The 21759-nt window shown below is 41.4% G+C and overlaps 1 protein-coding gene across 14 annotated transcripts in view; it reads right to left on the bottom strand.

Annotated features, from left to right (window-relative positions):
- ANO4 (anoctamin 4) overlaps nt 1-21759 on the bottom strand; it is a 433316-nt gene that overhangs the window by 362771 nt on the left and 48786 nt on the right. The window lies entirely within an intron of this gene.

Below are 21759 nucleotides of genomic sequence, written 5' to 3'. Positions count from 1 at the left end.
ATGCAGTTCTAGACCATTAGGTCATTTAGGTATGACCTAACTCAAATCCCTTATGTATATACAGTGGAAGTGACAAATAGATTCAAGGGATTAGATCTGATAGAGTACATGAAGAACTATGGACGGAGGTTCGTGACATTGTATAGGAGGCAGGGATCAAGATCATCCCCAAGAAAAAGAAATGCAAAAAGGCAAAATGGTTGTCTGAGGAGGCCCTACCAATAGCTATGAAAAGAAGAGAAGTGAAAAGCAAAGGAGAAAAGGAAAGACATACCCATTTGAATGCAGAGCTCCAAAGAATAGCAAGGAGAGGTAAGAAAGCCTTCCTCAGTGATAAAAGCAAAGAAAGAGAGGAAAACAATAGAATGGGAAAGACTAGAGATCTCTTCAAGAAAATTAGAGATATCAAGGGAACTTTTCATGCAAAGATGGACTCAATAAAGGACAGAAATGGAATGGACCTAACAGAAGCAGAAGATATTAAGAGGAGGAGGCAAGAATACACAAAAGAACTATACAAAAAAGATCTTCATGACCCAGATAATCACGAAGGTGTGATCACTCACCTAGAGCCAGACATCCTGGAATGTGAAGTCAAGTGGGCCTTAGGAAGCATCACATCAAACAGAGCTAGTGGAGGTGATGGAATTCCAGTTGAACTACTTCAAATCCTAAAAGATGATGCTGTTAAAGTGCTGCACTCAATATGTCAGCAAATTTGGAAACCTCAGCAGTGGCCACAGGACTGGAAAAGGTCGGTTTTCATTCCAATCCCAAAGAAAGGCAATGCCAAAGAATGCTCAAACTACTGCACAATTTTACTCATCTCATACACTAGTAATGCTCAAAATTCTTCAAGCCAGGCTTCAACAGTATGTGAACTGTGAACTTCCAGACGTTCAAGCTGGATTTAGAAAAGGCAGAGGAACCAGAGGTCAAAGTGCCAGCATCCTCTGGATCATCAAAAAAGCAAGAGAATTACAGAAAAACATCTATTTCTGCTTTATTGACTATGCCAAAGCCTTTGACTGTGTGGATCACAGTAAACTGTGGAAAATTCTGAATGTGATGGGAATACCAGACCTCCTGACCTGCCTCCTGAGAATCTGTATGCAGGTCAAGAAGCAACAGTTAGAACTGGACATGGAACAACAGACTGGTTCAAAATCGAGAAAGGAATACATCAAGGCTGTATATTGTCACCCTGCTTATTTAGCTTATATGCAGAGTACATCATGAGAAACGCTGGACTGGAAGAAGCACAAGCTGGAATCAAGATTGCCGGGAGAAATATCAATAACCTCAGATATGCAGATGACACCACCCTAATGACAGAAAGCAAAGAAGAACTATAGAGTTTTTTGATGAAAATGAAAGAGGAGAGTGAAACAGTTAGCTTAAAACTCAACACTCAGAAAACTAAGATCATGGCATCTGGTCCCATCACTTCATGGCAAATAGATGGGGAAACGATGGAAACAGTGGCAGACTTTATTTTGGGGGGCTCCAAATCACTGCAGATGGTGATTGCAGCCATAAATTCAAAGACGCTTGCTCCGTGGAAGAAAAGTGATGACCAACCTAGACAGCATATTCAAAAGCAGAGACATTACTTTACCAACAAAGGTCCATGTAGTCAAAGCTATGGTTTTTCTAGTAGTCACGTATGGATGTGAGAGTTGGACTATAAAGCAAGCTGAGCGCTGAACAATTGATGCTTTTGAACTGTGGTTTTAGAGAAGACTCTTGAGGGTCCCTTGGACAGCAGGGAGATCCAACCAATACATCCTAAGGAAATCAGTCCTGAATATTCATTTGAAGGACTAATGCTGAAGCTAAAACTCCAATACTTTGGCCACCTGAATGCAAAGAACTGACTCATTTGAAAAGACCCCGATGGTGGAAAGATTCAAAGCGGGAGAAGAAGGGGACAACAGAGGATGAGATGTTTGGATGGCATCACCACCAACTCAATGGACATGAGTTTGGATAAACTCCAAGAGCTGGTGATGGACAAGAAGGTCTGGCATGCTGCAGTCCATGAGGTTGCAAAGAGTCAGACATGACTGAGTGACTGAACTGAACTGATGCAGTTCAAATCCACATTATTCAAGCATCAACTATACATAGCTACAACTGATGTTGGCAAATGAATAAGCTCTAAAACAGAGGTGAGAGCAGCATCAACAGACTGGGAGGGTCCTGGAGGGTTTTAGGAGACCCTCTTAAGAGGGAACACTTGTCTGGGCTTCAGGAAAAAAGAGCAGGATTTCAGCAGGAAGTTAGAACCAGCCAGGAGGATTTTTCTGCTACAGTTATGGCCAGAAGATAGGAGAATTGGATCAGGAGTGGATACATTTGTTCATTCATACAGTCAACAAATACCTGTTAAGCATCTGCCAGTGACAGATATTGTAGATGATGGAAGACATGAAAAGCAGTGATGAAAACACACACAATTTGAACATTAGGTTTCACTGGCTGTGGGCAATGCAGAACCCAGGGAGCTGGATGCCCTGCATGCTCTGCTCATCCTGATTCTTCTATTCCTTCTAGTTTCCTTTCTCATACAGAGGCTGGTAAGGCAAAATCTATCTTCCGGACTCCCTGAAGCTAGGACTCTGAAGAAGAATTCAGATCCACTAATTCAATGCACTTCTATGAAACTCAGAAGGTGGAGAGCAGATGAAGAATGCCTTCCTGATACCTTTTGACTGAGATCCACTTTGACAAGTAAAATCAGATGTGTAAGGTTTTCCTGCAGCACGATCCTAGAGTCCATTATTTTTCTGGCGAGGAAAGGCAGTCGAGAGACAGTAGTGCCGTTGGCTTCCTGATCCATGAACAGCTACAGCCAGTTCTCAAATCCAGACACCTAGGAGGGCCTGAGAGGCAGACATTGGGTGCATTCTTCCTCTGCCTGTTCTTCTAACCCTCCTCTGATTTTATAACCCCTAACCTCCATAGAAAATCCTTTTTCTGATTAAAATACTCAGAGTAGCCTCTTTTCCACACTGAATCTTGATAGGTACAGATTTTTTTTTACCATGAAAATAAAATAGTTTTTACCCACCAATAAGAGAAAGTTGGGGTCGCAGTTTTAGCTCCTGATATATAGTGAACTTGGAGGCAAGTTTACATCCATCAGATGTATAACAACTAATTGACTGACTTTTTAAATCCAGGCCATCTTGAAAGCTTGCGACATACAAGATGCTGCTATGCATTCTCTAATGACAGAATGCTGGCAATGGCTGACCATGTGTACAACTTCTGAAGTGTTTTAAATAATAGGTATTTTCTGCATGTTGCTAGAAATCAGGCTTATTACATGTTCATGTCCAGAAATGAGTTTAGTTCAGTTCAGTCGCTCAGTCATGTTTGACTCTTTGCAACCCCATGAATTGCAGCACGCCAGCCCTCCCTGTCCATCACCAACTCCAGGGATTCACTCAGACTCACGTCTATCAAGTCAGTGATGCCATCTAGCCATCTTATCCTCTGTCGTCCCCTTCTCCTCCTGCCCCCAATCCCTCCCAGCATCAGAGTCTTTTCCAATGAGTCAACTCTTCACATGAGGTGGCCAAAGTACTGGAGTTTCAGCTTTAGCATCATTCCTTCCAAAGAAATCCCAGGGCTGATCTCCTTCAGAATGGACTGGTTGGATCTCCTTGCAGTCCAAGGGACTCTCAAGAATCTTCTCCAACACCACAGTTCAAAAGCATCAATTCTTCAGTGCTCAGCCTTCTTCACAGTCCAACTCTCACATCCATACATGACCACTGGAAAAACCATAGCCTTGACTAGACGGACCTTTGTTGGCAAAGTAATGACTCTGCTTTTGAATATGCTATCTAGGTTGGTCATAACTTTCCTTCCAAGGAGTAAGCATCTTTTAATTTCATGGCTGCAGTCACCATCTGCAGTGATTTTGGAGCCCAGAAAAATGAAGTCTGACACTGTTTCCACTGTTTCCCCATCTATTTCCCATGAAGTGATGGGACCAGATGCCATGATCTTCGTTTTCTGAATGTTGAGCTTTAAGCCAACTTTTCACTCTCCACTTTCACTTTCATCAAGAGGCTTTTTAGTTCCTCTTCACTTTCTGCCATAAGGGTGGTGTCATCTGCATATCTGAGGTTATTGATATTTCTCCCGGCAATCTTGATTCCAGCTTGTGCTTCTTCCAGCCCAGTGTTTCTCATGATGTACTTTGCATATAAGTTAAATAAGCAGGGTGACAATATACAGCCTTGATGTACTCCTTTGCTTATTTGGAACCAGTCTGTTGTTCCAAGACCAGTTCTAACTGTTGCTTCCTGACCTACATACAGGTTTCTCAAGAGGCAGGTCAGGTGGTCTGGTATTCCCATCTCTTTCTTTAAAGTCCAAACACACTATGTATGAGTGTGTGTAAGAGTGCACCAATACAGATAGTTCAGAAAGCGAGAGAGATGATCAGATCTGTGCTTCTAGAAGTGGCCTAAGCAGCTGCTTAGAAGGTAAATTGGCAAGATAGATGGGTTAAAAAGAGATTTTGGAAACTCCTAAGTGATTTTAGCCAGAACTAATATGCCCGGAAATACTTGGACAGAACAAACGATAAAGTGGGAATAGAAAAGGGGATGGAAATAAGATATTTAACAAACTTTAAAGGATCTGTTGGAAATGGGGTGGGGCAGGAGAAGTTAAACTTGGGCCACTGCTCCATCCCAGCTCCGTGGGGAACTATGGAGCACCCTCAAGTGCACTCTGTTCTTTATCATGCCAGCACCCACCACATTTCCTTCAATTTGACCTTCTCATCATGCTTCAGATGGTCCTGTTTGCTCTCTGTTGCATACTCAGTATGCAAATGGTTCTTAATAAGCTGCTCAATACACACAGACTGGCTGGATAGAAAGGAGGAAGGACAGAGAACCTCCAACCTCTGAGCCACTGTGAAGACTGGGATTCTACTAACCAAGGAAGTAACCACAAACTGAGAACTAGAGTCATGCTGAATCTGGGATTACATGAAGCATCCCAATGAAGATGACTAGCAGACTGGCAGAAGTATAAGTCTAGAGGGTGGGATGAGTTTGACACAAATTTGGGAGTTGCAGCACAGAATGAGAGCTAATTACTTCACAGGAAAAGAGGATGCCTCAATAAACCTTAGGTGATGTCCACATTATAACTGCAAAGTAAAGAGAGTCTAAAATACCAGTCACCACAGTTGACACTGCATACATATTATCCTCTTAATCCTTATAACAATTTATAAGTGAGGTATATTATCCCCAATTTACAGATGCGGAAACTGACATTCAGCAAAGTTAAGCATTGTTTAAAGTCAAATAGCAGGTGTTGACAGAGCTGAAATTCAAACCCAGATCTGCCTAGCTTCAAAACCTGTGCTCATTCTGCACCCCAACCTCCATGACAAAAAGGAGTGATTCGAGAAAGTGACTATAGGTTGGGCAAAGAGAAAGAGAAGCAAAGAAATACTATGACACAGGAGCCAAATAAGGAGTTTTTTTTAAAGGAAGGCTAGACTAGAAAATGCCGGAATGAATCCATGGTGTTAGGGGAGAACTACAGAAGCTGTATTTTTTGGTAGTGAAAGAGGAAAGAATAGGTACTTTATATCAGCCACACTGAAAGACTTTGATAGTAACTGGACAGATGGAGGGAAGAGCATTGTAAGAGGGAGAAACAAAGTCAGTAATGAGTTTAACATAAACAAGATGCTTATGGGTCAAAGAGAACAGTGAAAGGTAGAAACCAGAGATGTAGGAAATAAAGGCAATATTGTAGGAAGAAAGGCCCCCAAAGATGGAAAGAAAGGATGAGCTAGCTGTCAAGAAAGGAGAAAAGACAGGTGAATAATAAGATTGAGTTGTGGTTCCCAACGCGATACCTACAAAACATTCAATGGAGATCTGAGGACTGATGTCTATTATGCCAGTAAGTCTAACAGACTTACATTTGCACTGATGAGCCTGCACAGAAGTGATTTCTTTCCTTTCGCTTAGAATTCTATCAATTCATTATGTAACACTGATTATCTCACACAGATAGGAATTTTGAGAAGTTAAATTTGCCTTGGGTTAGCCACAAGAACATGCTTAGTTGCTCAGTCACGTCCAATTCTTTGCGACCCCATGGACTATAGCCTGCCAGGCTCCTCTGTCCATGGGATTCTCCAGGCAAGAATACTGGAGTGGTTTGCCACTTCCTTCACCAGAGGGATCTTCCAAATCTAGCAATTGAACCCGCATATCTGTATTTCCTGTATTGCAGGCAGATTTATTACTTGCTGAGCCATCACCAAAATCAGTCAAAAGAAAAAGATCACATTATCATTTATTGAATATTGCCTTTAATAATAATCTTCCAAAACATACACCAGTGACAGAGGATAAAAAAAGGGTCTTTCAAAGCAAAACAACTGCTGTCCTTAGAATTAAAGACTACCAGGAGAACGTTAGAAATTCACATAATGAAATCAGACATTAACTATTTACACATGTTGTGATCAGGAAACTAAACTAACAGTAATTAGTAAATCCGGTCTAGTAGTGAACCAACCTGGGTGAGTGAGTATAGACTTAAATTAGACTAGAAAAGGTAGAATCAAAACCCAAAGGGCAGGGACTATGAAAATCACTCCATGGAAACATGTGGACTTGGGAGATCTTACTGGCATAGCAACAATGGAGGGGAGATCCAAGTACCCCTCAGTGTTTGAAGAAAAAAACCAAAATCAACCTGGTCATCTGTACCTCCTACCCTCAAGAACTAGCAGAATGATTGAGGGTAGAATTACTTCCTTGGTGAGTAAACATCTGTTAAACCTAAGCTTAGAAAGACATGGAAATAAGTCATGAAGCAAATATGTCCAATATTTTTCTGTTTGATATTTAAAGTGTTTATTTTGTTAAGGATTGTGACACATTAGCTAGCAAGCAGATAAGCATCATGATTCCAATGTAAATTATGTGATTGAGCAATGGAGACCTGTGATTTCAAGTTAAAGAGGTATGGCAGAACTTCGCTACGTTTGTTACAGTATTGGAATGTTGTAGTATTGGAACTTTAAATCTCATGTTTATACATTTAATTCATTAGACTTAAAAGAATTAAGAAAATTTTGTTAGGCACACAAATGAGGTCTTAAAGAAAACAGGATACTAAAATGATTGATGCATTAAAATGTTTCGGCAATTTCATTAACTAAATGAGGCCAAACAGTAACAAATAGATTCTTTGCAAGTGACTATAAACATTTATAAATTTAGAATTGAATAATAAGGTTTGTGAGTTAAAAGTTAAAGGAAAAACTAGGTTTTAGCACTTATAATTTTAATATTTAAATGGATGAAGAAGTGAAAGTGTTCATTGCTTGGTCGTGTCCAACTCTTTGGGACTCCATGGACTGTTGCTCACCAGTCTCCTCTGTCCACAGAATTCTCCAGGCAAGAATACTGGACTGGGTAGCCATCCCCTTCTCCAGGAGATCTTCCCAACCCAGGGATTGAACCTGGGTCTTCTGCATGGCAGGCAGATTCTTTAACGTCTGAGTCACCAGGGAAGCCCATTTAAATGGACAGCAAAAGACAAATACTCTTGGGAGCACAGAAGTCCCATCGTGGATATCAAAAAGTTCACATGAATGTCGATCACAGATATGAAGGGATAGACATCTAGTACCTACATGTCGAGCACCTACCACATGCCACCAATTGGGGGAATAGATACAAAAGACAATGTGGCAGGGAAGACAGAAGCACATATAGCCAACTGCAACATGAGTGAGAAAAGTACCTCAAAAGAGGAAGGGCCAGGATGTGGGCAGCATGGCACACGACGCCCAGATTTAAGGGTTACATAAGGTTTCCCTGGAGAGAGCTTCTGAACTGAGTCAATGTTGTGTGATGCAGAACCACACAGGACAGTGGCTGGTAAGGGTCTCCATCACAGCAAACCAGGCTACTGTCTACCAAGAAAGCAGCCAAGGAGGTGGTTTTAGGTGCTTAAGAACAAAGGTCTACAACTGCTGCCGTAGCAGAATCAAGAAGAACGACAGAGAAGTTGCCGAGAAGCCAGGCTGCACTGAGTGAACGTAGAGTTTTCTCCAACTACACAGAATGTTCCTTCTGCTGGCTGGGAGCTCACCATCATGCCATTAGCAGTACTTATGCCTATAAGAACCAGTAAGAATCTGGAACCAATCTGGAAGGAACTGAAACCAGTCTGTGAAAGAGGGAAATTTCCAGGTTGACAATAAAAGACAGCTTACACACTTAGATTAATAAGTCTCAGTGGCACCCCAGAGACTATCATCCTGTGTTCTCAAGCCTGGATACACTGCAAAAAAAAAAAATCATACTCTCTAGGAGTTGGAGTCCCAGAATATGTACATGCATTTATTTTGTTATAGTGGGTTTTAGTAATAGTAGCAACAGCCACGTGTTCACTGTAAAACAAAATCTCAAACACCCCAAGTATATCAAGTAAAGAGAAATCTCCCTACTTCACTATCTCTAACCCCAGAAGTATCTATCCTACAACAGGTAGGACTGTGTGTATTTTAAAGGCTCCCCAACTGATGGACAGAGAAGGCAATGGCACCCCACTCCAGTGCTCTTGCCCGGAAAATCCCATGGACAGAGGAGCCTGGAAGGCTGCAGTCCATGGGGTCGCTGAGGGTCTGACATAACTGAGCGACTTCACTTTCACTTTTCCCTTTCATGCATTGGAGAAGGAAATGGCAACCCACTCCAGTGTTCTTGCCTGGAGAATCCCAGGGACGGGGGAGCCTGGTGGGCTGCCGTCTATGGGGTCGCACAGAGTCGGACACGACTAAAGTGACTTAGCAGCAACTAATGGACAAATAGATGTGTTAATGGTAGAATCTGGGTGGTGGTCTTACATTTCTGTGTTTTAAGACTTTTATAATGAAGTGGCAAGAAAACAAAAGCTCTCCAACTGCTCAGAATGTACAGCCAGGGTTGACAACCACAGTCTGAGCCATAATCCAAGTTTACAAATGGGACAATTTTCCAGGCTGTAGAGGTAAAGTTACCAGCCCCAAACCTAACAGGATGGAGGGTGGGGTCAGCCCATGAACCCCGATCTTCTGACTTTCTGTCTGGTATTCTTTCCAACACACCCTGAAGTCTCTGACAGAAGAGGCAGTCCCAAAACAGAGTGGGAAAGGAAGCTTATGGAAGTTGCCATTTTAGGACTTCAAATGAATGAGATTCTTGTGTTGTGATTCCTCCTCATGGCAGAAGACAACACTAAATATTCTAGAACCAAGCTGCTATAATCTTTATTTTAATTAAGTAGATTAAATTACATTCGTGTTACTGATTCACACTGCCTTTAAGTACTTACTCCAAGACTTAAAGAAAGCTCAAGCACCCATTCACCCTCATGATTAAAGTCTGTAAGTGCTCCTTGCAAAGGAAGGGGAAAAGGACACTCACAGACATTTTAAGCATTGTCTTCTAAAGCCGGGGAGGGCACCTCACAATGTGATGACAACACAAGAACATTCCTGATCATTAGCGACCATCAAGACAGTGAATTGCAACTGCCGAATGGCGGCTATTAGTATTATCTTTATAGATGCCAACATCTGTTTTGTAGGAAGGAATGGAGAGATACAGTTTAAATCTATAAATCTGAATTCCAAGCAAAAACCTAACAAAATAATGGCACTGTTTATTGCCAAATTTTATAAGCAATGGAGGCAGCCTCTTCCTTTTCCCACATAAATTTTTAGAAAAAGTCTAAATTACAGAATCCCTTTTTAGAAAAACCCAAACCTTTGGGAAACTGAAGGTTAGGGCTACATCTGCTAGCCTAGGAGGATTCTGGGAGCGGCCTCTTTCTTGCAGCTTTTTGTTCTTCCCAGCAGTCACTTCAGAATACAAATAAAGACAAAAAAATCAGGAGACTTAGTTTCTAGTTCTAGCTTTATCACTAAGTTGTTATTTTACCTATAAAAATGGGGACTCGACGGTCTTTCAGCTGCCTTATAGCTCTGAAACTGGATTGAACATCTGTGTGTTCCATCTAAGCCATTTAAGAAGCAGTGTCCCCAGAAGATTAGCTTAAATACCACTACCTGATGTATTTCTCTCAGAGGTTATCATTCTTGCTCATCTTCCTTTCATCCCCAGCCAGTCCTTAAATGTAGTCTAAAAAAAGAAATGCTACTTCCAAAGGAAAAGAAAGGCCAGGAATTACTTCAAAAGACATTCGCTTTTCCTTTTTTGATTGTGTGTGTACATGTTAAGGAGCTTCAGTCACGTCCTTCTCTTTGTGATCCCATGGACTGTAGCCCGCCAGGCTCCTCTGTCCATAGGATTTCCCAGGCAAGAATAATGGAGTGGGTAGCCATGGCCTCTTCCAGGAGATCTTCCCAACCCAGGGATTGAACCCATGTCTCTTAAGTCCCCTGCATTGGCTGGTGGGTTCTTTACCACTAATGCCACCTGGGAAGCCCTTGTATTTGTAAAAGAAATAAAGGCCAAAAGTCCAGTGAACAGTCCCTGGGCCCTGAAGATGAAGGGGATTTTTTAAAAAATCTTAATACTTAGCACCAGCTCTTAAAGGCTACTGGTATTTTTATGTTAAATTCAAAAAGCCCTTTCACATTCAAAGTTATTCTTGCCCAAACACGGTCCATAAAAAGCTTATCAACACGTTCCTCAAATTATACGAGAGCCTGTTCCCCTCAACTCTTGCAGTGAAAAGTCTAGAAAGAAAAGCAAACTAAAGTGACAAGACCCCATCTTCCTGGGCAGGCAGGGCCCTGGTTCATTTCTGGTGCCAAGAATCCCCAGGGTGGTTTTCAACCAAACTGTTAACTTCCAAAAGCTCTGGTTTAGATCTGGGTCTCTGCAGAGGGCTCTCAGGAGTTGATTCTCAGTGCCAGGCATCACTCCCCCTCACTGCCAAGAGTGAGCCAGGAAATGTGAGCACCCACAACTCAAGGACATGGCCAGGATAAGCTTGGGAGTCCTGGGTCTACCCATTCCTGCCTAAACAGGTTACTTAACTCTCAGTGCCTCTACTTAACCTTCCTGTACAATGGGAACAATACTGTTATCTTACAAGGTCTTATGAAAATTAAAGGAACTAATTCATGAATGAATAGAATCTGGAATACAGTAAACACCCAGTAAAGGTTAACTATTATTGTCAATTAACCTTCTGGCTCCTTTTCTCAGTGCTGCCTATATTCATCGGTTGGTAAGCAAAGTCTATGGTTATAGTACAGATTATAAGGTTTTAAAAATCATAGATGTTTAAAAAAAGCACAGCTAGGAGAAAGTCACTAAATTTTCTTCTAACAATCAAAAAGCCCAAATGTCAGAATGGCAATCAGAAAAAAGTCTGTAATAGTTGTTAGTAACCTTATGCCTTAAGCAGCCACTAACAAGCACAGGAGCATTTATTTTTCCCACTCCTTTACGATTTTCCAGAACTCTGTGGATACCTGCTGCTGCTGCTAAGTCGCTTCAGTCATATCCGACTCTGTGCGACCCCATAGACGGCAGCCCACCAGGCTCCCCGTCCCTGGGATTCTCCAGGCAAGAACACTGGAGTGGGTTGCCATTTCCTTCTCCAATGCATGAAAGTGAAAAGTGAAAGGGAAGTTGCTCAGTTATGTCCGACTCTAGCGACCCCATGGACTGCAGCCTACCAGGCTCCTCCATCCATGGGATTTTCCAGGCAAAAGTACTGGAGTGGGGTGTCATTGCCTTCTCCGCTGTGGATACCTATTCATGTATTATTTTGCTTAATACTCAAATCAACACTGTGATGGGGATCAGTGTTATTTTCATTTTTCAGGTCAGGTATCCGAGATTCTGAGAGAACAATTTCCCCAAAGTCATGTAATTATGAATCGCTCGCTCTAGTGATGCAGTCCAGATCAGTTGATGACAAACACTGGACTCTCAACCACTGTCTCTCAGTGCCAAGGATCATTTACACTCTACTTTGATAAAGGATATACAGAAACTAACAATAAAAGAAACAGGCCTTCTCACGCACATGGACCAGTTCTATGTTAGACGAGAGGGTTTCAGTTTGGGCTTCCTGTTTCCTTCTGATTTCAGACTTGCTTACACATTCTACACCTCGTTTTTACAGAGTACATTCCCAAAGAGCTGCACTTGCAGCCATCACTCCTTGGGGAAGGAAAAATACTCCTCTCTGTATGTGAAAGACTGCTATTTTAATGTGTTCAGTTTTTCACTTAGACACCTGTAAACAAAACATTCTCTACATGCAAATTTGAAAAGCAAGGCGTTTTATATATCATTTTTGAAATTAGAGAGAGGAGGAAGGAGGTTTTGAATTGTGTATCTCTTTCTCAGATTAGAACTCGCTCTTTCTCTCAGAGAAGCACAATAAAAACATAACTCCTGCCCCACTTCTGGAAACCCTTAGACAGAAACACAGCTTGGAGGAGAGATTACACTGGATTTTCAAAATGAACTCTATACAATCATGTGTCCTCAACTGCATTTCCCCTGTAGGCAGTTAAGTTATTGCCTACTTTTTATTTTCATTTATGAGACTGTCCAAAGAAGACTAAATTGGTTTTGCTAGAGGGAAGTTGACAGTTGTAGGGAAGAATTAAAGCCAAGACATATTCCATGTTCAAGTAGAAACTCAGGGATGATGACCGTCTCATCTCGGCTGGTCTTTGACTAAGCATGGGGTGAGTGTGTGTAGTGGGGGACGGGGGTGCAGTGTGCATATGCACTTCCTAAGTGTCAATTACGGAATGATGTGGGCTCTATTTCCTACTAAATTTTTTCATATGTTTGGATGTTTAACCTCTACTCACTAAGGAATAAGTTAATCAAAAGGCTCAGGTGTTACCTTCTCTAGGGACATAATCAAGAAGTTAGTCTCTTTTCCTATTCAATTAGTTATACCCTGTGACCCAAAAAATTATTAGGTTGCTCCAGTGTCTTCATTATAAAATTTTGTTGATGCAATTCAGCACATACTTAAGGAGGTCAAGATTTACAGATAATTTGCTTTAGGTTTTAGTTTCCGGCTATTCTCAAGATTTCATTAAAAATAGATCCTAGAGTTTAATTTTTTTGTATCTTTTTTAAATTAATTCATTTTAATTGGAGTATAATTACAATATTGTGATGGTTTTTGTCATACATCAACATGAATCAGCCACGGGTGTACATGTGTCCCCCCATCCTGAATCCCCCTCCCACCTCCCTCCCCACCCCATCCCTCTGGGTTGTCCCAGAGCACCAGCTTTGAGTGTCCTGCTTCATGCATCAAACTTGCACTAGTCATTAATTTTACATATAGTAATATATATGTTTCAATGCTATTCTCTCAAATCATCCCACCCTCGCCTTTTCCCACAGAGTTCAAAAGTGTTCTTGACATCTGTGTCTCTTTTGCTGCCTTGCATATTGGATCACCATTATCATCTTTCTAAATTCCATATATATGTGTTAATATACAGTTTTTGTGTTTCTCTTTCTGACTTACTTTACTCTGTATGCTGCTAAGTCACTTCAGTTGTGTCCGACTCTGTGCAACCCCATAGACGGCAGCCCACCAGGCTCCCCCGTCCCTGGGATTCTCCAGGCAAGAACACTGGAGTGGGTTGCCATTTCCTTCTCCAACGCATGAAAGTGAAAAGTGAAAGGGAAGTTGCTCAGTCGTGTCCAACTCTAGTGACCCCATGGACTGCAGCCTACCAGGCTCCTCCATCCATGGGATTTTCCAGGCAAGAGTACAGGAGTGGGGTGCCGTCTGTATAACAGGCTCCAATTTCATTCACTTCATTAGCACTGACTCAAATGCATTCCTTTTTATTGAAAGTGAAGTCACTCAGTCGTGTCTGACTCTTTGTGACCCCATGGACTGTAGCCTACCAGGCTCCTCCATCCGTGGGATTTTCCAGGCAAGAGTACTGGAGTGGGTTGCCATTTCCTTCTCCAGGGGATCTTTCCGACCCAGGGATTGAAGCCGGGTTTCCTGCATTGTAGGCAGATGCTTTACCGTCTGAGCCACCGGGGAAGTCCAATATTCCATTGTGCACATGTACCACAACTTCCTCATCCATTCGTCTGCCGATGAACATCTAGGTTGCTTTCTTAACTAAGAAGTTAAGTAATTATAACTTAACTTTGCTCAAACAAAGATTCACTAAGCTAGTTCTATGGAGAGGATTAAACCATGCAGGACATAGAGGCAGATACTATTTTCCAAGACAGACTCTAGAACAAGTTTAGCAAATTTTTTCTATGAAGGACCAGAGAGTAAGTATTTTCAGCTTTGCAGGTGGTATAGTTTCTGTTGCAACTACTCAACTCTGCGGTGGTAGGATGAAGGCAGCCACAGTCAACATGGAAACAGAGGAGCATGACTGTTCCATTAAGATTTGACAGAACCAGGCAGTGGGCTGTATGTGATTCACAGGCCAGTCTGCCAAGCCTCCCAAGATCACACTGAGGGGCTGAGTTTCTGAGGGTGGCTGATCTATGTGGCATTACAATAGAGGATATTTCAGAACAGTGACTTGGGTGCTATATAATTATTTATTATAATGCACTTTTGTGTTTTATGTACTTGTCGGCATATCTGTTACATTTCGTGAGAAAGGGTTTATAAGTGACTGAGGGATCCTGGGAAGCTGGTTGGTCAAGGCACACAGTCAGGAAATTTCCTGGATAAGTCAAAGATTCAAAGCTTGAGAAATTTTACAGTTGGAAGAAACAATATAGTTCAACCTTCTCCCAGTGGGGGAATAGCTTTTGCAGTATTCCTGGTGGGTGTTCAATTAACCTCTGAGGGAATTTGTTCCGGAATGGATTAGTGGGCAAGATTATCATTTTATAAAGCAAAACTGGCCCTCTATTTCAGTCAATAAATATTCCCGGGGACACTGAAAACAAAGGCAACAAAAGCAGAAACAAGTAGGACTAGACCAAACTAAGAAGCGTCTGCACCTCAAAGCAAACCAACAGCAAAATGAAAAGGCCACCTACTGAATGTGAGAAGAGATCTGCAAATCATGTATTTGATAAGAGGTTAACACCCAAAATATATATACACAACTTACACAACTCAATAGCAAAAAAAAAAAAAAAAAATCCCAATTTAAAAATATGCAAAAGGAACCAAAATGACCTTTATCCAAAAGAATACAAATGGCTAACAGATATTCAAAAAGGTATCAACATCACTGATCAGGGAAATGCAAATCAAAACCCCAATGAGATATCTCCTCATACCTGTTAGAATAGCTATCATCAAAAAGACAAAGATAGTAAGTATTGGCTAGGATGTGGAGAAAGGGAAACCTTCTATACTATTAGTGGGATCGTAACAGTTTCCATAGTTGGTACAGCCACTATGGAAAACCTTACAGAGATTCTCTAGAAAATTAAAAATAGAACTGCCATATGATCCAGAAATCTGGGTATACATCCAAAGGAAATGAAAATAAGATACCAAAGAGACATGTGCACTCTCACATTCCCTGCAGCATTTTTCACAGGAGTCAAGTGAAAAGGTTTCTGGACCCAATTACAATGTGCGTGTGCGGAGGCTTCCCCACACCAATAAATCTGAAACCAACACAACATTGTTAATCAACTATCCTCCAGTATAAAATATTTTTAATTAAAAAATTTTTAATTCTCACATGCAAGCAGGGTGCTTGAAAATTCAACTCAATTCAATTTTGATTCTGTCTACTGGGGGATAAGGACTTTCTAGGTGGCGCTAATGGTAAAGAACCTACCTGCCAACACTGGAGGTGCAGGTTCTATCCCTGGGTGGGGAATATCCCCCTGGAGGAGGGCATGGCAACCCACTCCAGTATTCTTGCTGGGAGACTCCATGGTCAGAGGATCCTGGTGAATCCCTGCAGTCCACAGGATTGCAGAGAATAGGACATGACTGAAGCAACTTAGCATGCACGCACTGGGGGATAAATCAGATTCCCAGGGCTAAAGGGCTCAGCCCCACAAGGCTGCCTTCCACTTCAGATGCCAACTGCAAGCCTAAGTGGTCACCTGTGCTTCTGACCAACTGCCTACTGATTGGAGTTTCTAATGACCCCTCTCCTTGACTTTAATTCACTAGAGCAGCTCACAAGAGCTCAAACATTTTACTAGATCGCTGGTTTGTAAGGACAGGACTCTGCAACAGCTAGGTGCACAGGGCAAGATGTGAGGAAAGGGCATGGAGCCTGCAGGTCCTCTCCAGCTTTGCCATTCTCCTAGCACTTCCACCTGTTCACCAACCTGGAAGCTCTCTGAACCCTGTCCTTGAGGGTTTTTGTGGAGATTCCACAACTGGTTAAGTCATTGGCCACTGGTAATCGATTCAGCCTTCAGCTCCTCTCTCCCTCTTGGAGGTGGAAGGGGAGAGGGGAGACTGAAAGTTCTAACCCTCTAATCATGCGGTTGGCTCCACTGGCAACCAACCCCCATGCTTGTGTGCTTTCTGCGAGACACCTTGATCACTCTTATCACTCAGGAAACAACCAAAAGTTTTAGGAGTTTTGCGCCAGAAATGGGGATGAGGACCAAATATGTATTACTGTAAATTACAATATCACATCAAGATATGGAAACAACCCCAATGTCCATGAATGGATAAAAATGTGACATATACATATATATACAATGGAGTGTTATGCATCTAAGAGAAGAAAATCCTGCCATTTGCAACAACATGGATGGACCCTGAGAGCATTACTTAAGTGAAATAAGCCAGACAGAGAAAGACAAATACCACAGGGCATCACTTTTCTAACAGTAGAATGCTTGCTGGGGGATGTGGGGGAAGGTTGGTAAAAGGGAAGCAATTTTCAAAAATAAATAGGTAAACCAGATAGTCTTGTGCAATGACCAGGTTCAATTAATATGGGAAAAATTCAGATGCTAATTTGTACTAGTTTGTAGTACACCACAAACTCTCTATATTCCAATAAAAAATTAAAACAATGCTTAGCTCTGCAAGAATAAACACACAAGTCACTGTCAGTTCCTTAAGGAGCTTACAACCTAATGAAAGAAATAAGACAGGACCCAAATTATAACAAAAAGTAGAAAAAAATCAAATTTCTTATGCCATAAAGACAACCCAATTCAAATATGGGGTAAGGACTTGAACAGGCACTTCAGACATATGAAGAGATGTTCAACCTCAGTGGTAATAGAAACACATGGTAAAACCATAATAGGGTACCATGTCACATCCGCCAGTCTGGCAAACTATGAAAGTTAGCTAACTTTAGATGCTGGCAAGGATGGAGAACAGGTAGGACACTCAGGACTGCAGTGGGAATGGAGATTATATATGTCAAGTGTACTGCCAGGCACAGTCGATACAACATGAATTAGCTATCAGTCATCATCATCATGAGTATCATGGAAATTATTATGTATTGATCATGAAAGTGTGAACTGACAATCAACGTGGAAAATATTTGGCCTTTATTTAATGCAGCTGAGCAGGTTCATACCCTAGGGCCCACCAATTCTACTTCTCTAGGTATAACCCTAGAGAAACTCTTGTATCTGAACACAGGCAAGATAATTCATAGCAGAGTTGTTTTTTGCAGCCCCAATCTGGAATTACAAAAGTGTCCATAAATGGTGGAATGCATTAATGTGTTGGGTTTATTAATACAATGAAATACTACATGCATGCGTGCTAAGTCGCTTCAGTTGTGTCTGACCCTTTGCGACCCCGTGGACTGTATCCTGCCAGACTCTTCTGTCCATAGGACTGTCCAGGCAATAATACTGGAGTGGGTTGCCATCTCCTTCTCCAGGGATCGAGCCCAGGTCTCTTAAGTCTCCTGCATTGGCAGGCAAGTCATCACAAAAACAAATTACACTTGTCTACAATATAAATGAACCTCATCCAATTTATACTTTAGTGAAAAAGTCTTAGTATACTCTATGATGCTGCTTCCATCAAATTCAAAAATATAAACTATACTGTTTAAGGATACAAATGTAGGGCAAAACTATAAAATAAGAAAATGAAAAACCCCAAAGTTAGAAGAGTGGTTGCCTCTAATATGGGGCAACCATATTAGATCCTTTTTTAATATCCAGAGGATCAGGGAGAGGCTACAAGAGCATTCAGAGGCGATGATCATGTTCTGTTGTTTAAGCTGAATACTGTATAAACGGTACTTGAGGTCATGTGATCCTTTATATCTTATGGATACTTTATGAATATTTTATATCTATTCCATAATTAATAAAAACCTATTTTAAAAGAAGGAATTAAAGGAAGAGGAGAGGTTACATCTGACAGAAACTAAAAGGCTGATCACCATGGTAAACAGGATTCTTCTTTTGTATCAACTAGCTGGTGGCAGCTTACTACAGCACTGCTGTGGGGTTCAACAGCTGCATCAGGCTCCAAGGAAAAAGGAATCTTTATGCAATCAATTAGCAGTGTCTGCTTGTTCACAGATCTCGGAAGGATTTGGCATCCCTGGGTCGAGGTCCTCCAGACTCAAAATTCATTCCTTTATGCCAGACAGTCTCCCTGTGACTCAAATGTCATCTGTGTTAGGTGTTGAAAGCAATGCAGAGATTCAAGGGTGACGAAGTGCCACACGCCAGAAAAGGGGGCAAGAACAACATAAGCATTCAAAAAAAAAAAAAAAAAGAGCATTTTGGTTCTCAGCCAAAATCTGCTACTTCTAAACTCATTCCTTTTCAATCATCAGTGGTATGGGGAGAATTAGAGGGTAAATTTCAAAATCATGTAGATTGGGCCCTAAAATGTGTATTTTAAAGATAGGCATATCCAATGATATAGAATTCTCAGCAACCTAAACCAAGAGGTTCAGTTTAGATTCTATATGCCCATCAATAGCACTAATCTCTCTCCCCAACTGTGTCTTAAGAGCTGGGCTCTGAGCTCTGCCTGGGATGTGAAACAAATGCATGGCTGCCTACCCACACATCAAAGTACGGCCTCTCACACTCTAAACTATGACATCTGTGCATCTCCAGTGCATTTTGGGGATTCCCTGATAGCTCAGTTGGTATAGAATCCACCTGCAATGCAGGAGACCTCGGTTCGATTCCTGGGTTGGGAAGATCCCCTGGAGAGGGGATAGGCTACCCACTCCATATTCTTGGGCTTCCCTTGTGGCTCAGCTGGTAAAGAATCCACCTGCAGTGTGGGAAACCTGAGTTCAATCCCTGGGTTGGGAAGATTCCCTGGAGAAGGGAAAGGCTACCCACTCCAGTATTCTGGCCTAGAAAATTTCACGGACTGTATAGTCCATGGGGGGGCAAAGAGTCGGACATGACTGAGCGACTTTCACTTTCAGTAGTGCATTTTGAGATGTCTACACCATCACTCCAGCTGCAGAGAAGTGGTCAAACATGAGCCCACAGGTCCCAGCTGCAAGTCCTCCTTCTTACCTTCTTCAGTGCAAGAGCTGATCTGAAGCTCTTCCACTGCAACCGGCAGAAAGTTTCTTTGACTGTCTTGGTTTTTATAATCATTTCCAAATGAACATTTATGTTTAGTCTGTCCTGCCTAATTCCAAGAAGGTTATGGGCACTTACAGATATAATATGGCTCTTACGATAGAAACATAAAGTCAAAACTCCTGTCATGGAAGGAAGAAAAATCTGAAATTCTAAAGCCAGGAATTTTCAGTTTAGTGTGCCTAAGAATAACCAGTATTCTACCTAAAATGCCAGTTTCTAAGACCAGGATCCAAGAACTCTCCATCACTAGATCTACGTTGAGGCTGAGTCCATCTGAACTGCATTCAAGGTGATTCAGATGCTAATTGTCTTAGGAGAACTTTTTAAAAGCAATCTGCATGGTTTATTATATTTCACATAATTCTTAAAATGATCCATGGGGGTACTATTATTACTTGTTTTTTAATACAGTTTTTGAAGGTTACAGTCTATTCAGTTATTATAGACATTGACTATACTCCCTGTGTGGTATAATACATCCTCGTAGTGTACATTACATCCAATTGTTTATACCTCCCACTCTCCTCACCCCTATATTACCCCCCAGTGGTAACCACTAGCTTGTTTTTCTGTATCTGAGTCTGCTTTTCTGTTATATTCACTAGTCTGTTGTATTTTTTAGATTCTACATATAAGTGATATCACACAGTACTTGTCTTTCTCTGATTTACTTCATTTGGCATAATGCCTTCCAAATCTGTCCATGTCACTGCAAATGGCAAAATTTCATTCTTTTTTATGACTAAGTAGTATTCCATTATGTGTGTGTATATATACACACACACATATACATATACATATATACATATATATATATACACACATACACACACACACACACTCACACCCCCAATCACTTCTGGTCAATTAACCTACAACAATGTAGGTAAGAATACACAATGGAGACAGTCTCTTCAGTAAATGGTGCTGGGAACACTGGACAGCTACATGTAAAACAATGATATTAGAACATTCTCACACCACCTGCAAAAGTAAACTCAAAATGAATTAAACATGGACATGGAAGATTGGATACTATAATACTCCTAAAGGAAAACATAGGCAAAATACTGACATAAATTGCAGCAATATTTTTTGGATTTGTCTCCTGAAGGAAAAAAAGCAAAAATGAACAAATGGGACTTAATTAAACTTAAGGAGAGCCCTCTTAACACTGACACTGACTAAAATAGTTACTATAAAGTTGAGCTCTGAGTTTCTTGGCACCTAAAGCAAATTGGGGTAAGTGTATTACATAACCATCACTATATTCGTTGAGAGTGGTAAACATTTTATAAATTCTAAGAGTTACATATGTTTTTATTACTATCTATATAACAATCTCTGATACTTACTCCTTGGAAGGAAAGTTATGACCAACCTAGATAGCATATTAAAAAGCAGAGACAGTACTTTGCCAACAAAGGTCTGTCTAGTCAGTTCAGTTCAGTTCAGTCACTCAGTCGTGTCCAACTCTTCATGACCCCATGAATCAAAGCACACCAGGCCTCCCTGTCCATCACCAACTCCCGGAGTTCACTCAAACTCACGTCCATCGAGTCAGTGATGCCATGCAGCCATCTCATCCTCTGTCGTCCCCTTCTCCTCCTGCCCCCAATCCCTCCCAGCATCAGAGTCTTTTCCAATGAGTCAATTCTTCACATGAGGTGGCCAAAGTACTGGAGTTTCAGCTTTAGCATCATTCCTTCCAAGGAAATCCCAAGGCTGATCTCCTTCAGAATGGACTGGTTGGATCTCCTTGCAGTCCAAGGGACTCTCAAGAGTCTTCTCCAACACCACAGTTCAAAAGCATCAATTCTTTGGCGCTCAGCCTTCTTCACAGTCCAACTCTCACATCCATACATGACCACAGGAATAACCATAGCCTTGACAAGACGGACCTTTGTTGGCAAAGTAATGTCTCTGCTTTTGAATATGCTATCTAGGTTGGTCATAACTTTCCTTCCAAGGAGTAAGCGTCTTTTAATTTCATGGCTGCAATCACCATCTGCAGTGATTTTGGAGCCCAGAAAAATAAAGTCTGACACTGTTTCCACTGTTTCCCCATCTATTTCCCATGAAGTGATGGGACCAGATGCCATGATCTTCGTTTTCTGAATGTTGAGCTTTAAGTCAACTGTTTCACTCTCCACTTTCACTATCATCAAGAGGCTTTTTATTTCCTCTTCACTTTCTGCCAAAAGGGTGGTGTCATCTGCATATC

This window comes from Bos taurus, chromosome 5 (genome assembly GCF_002263795.3).
Source record: "Bos taurus isolate L1 Dominette 01449 registration number 42190680 breed Hereford chromosome 5, ARS-UCD2.0, whole genome shotgun sequence".
NCBI lineage: Eukaryota > Metazoa > Chordata > Mammalia > Artiodactyla > Bovidae > Bos > Bos taurus.
This window is presented reverse-complemented; position numbering and strand designations above follow the sequence as displayed.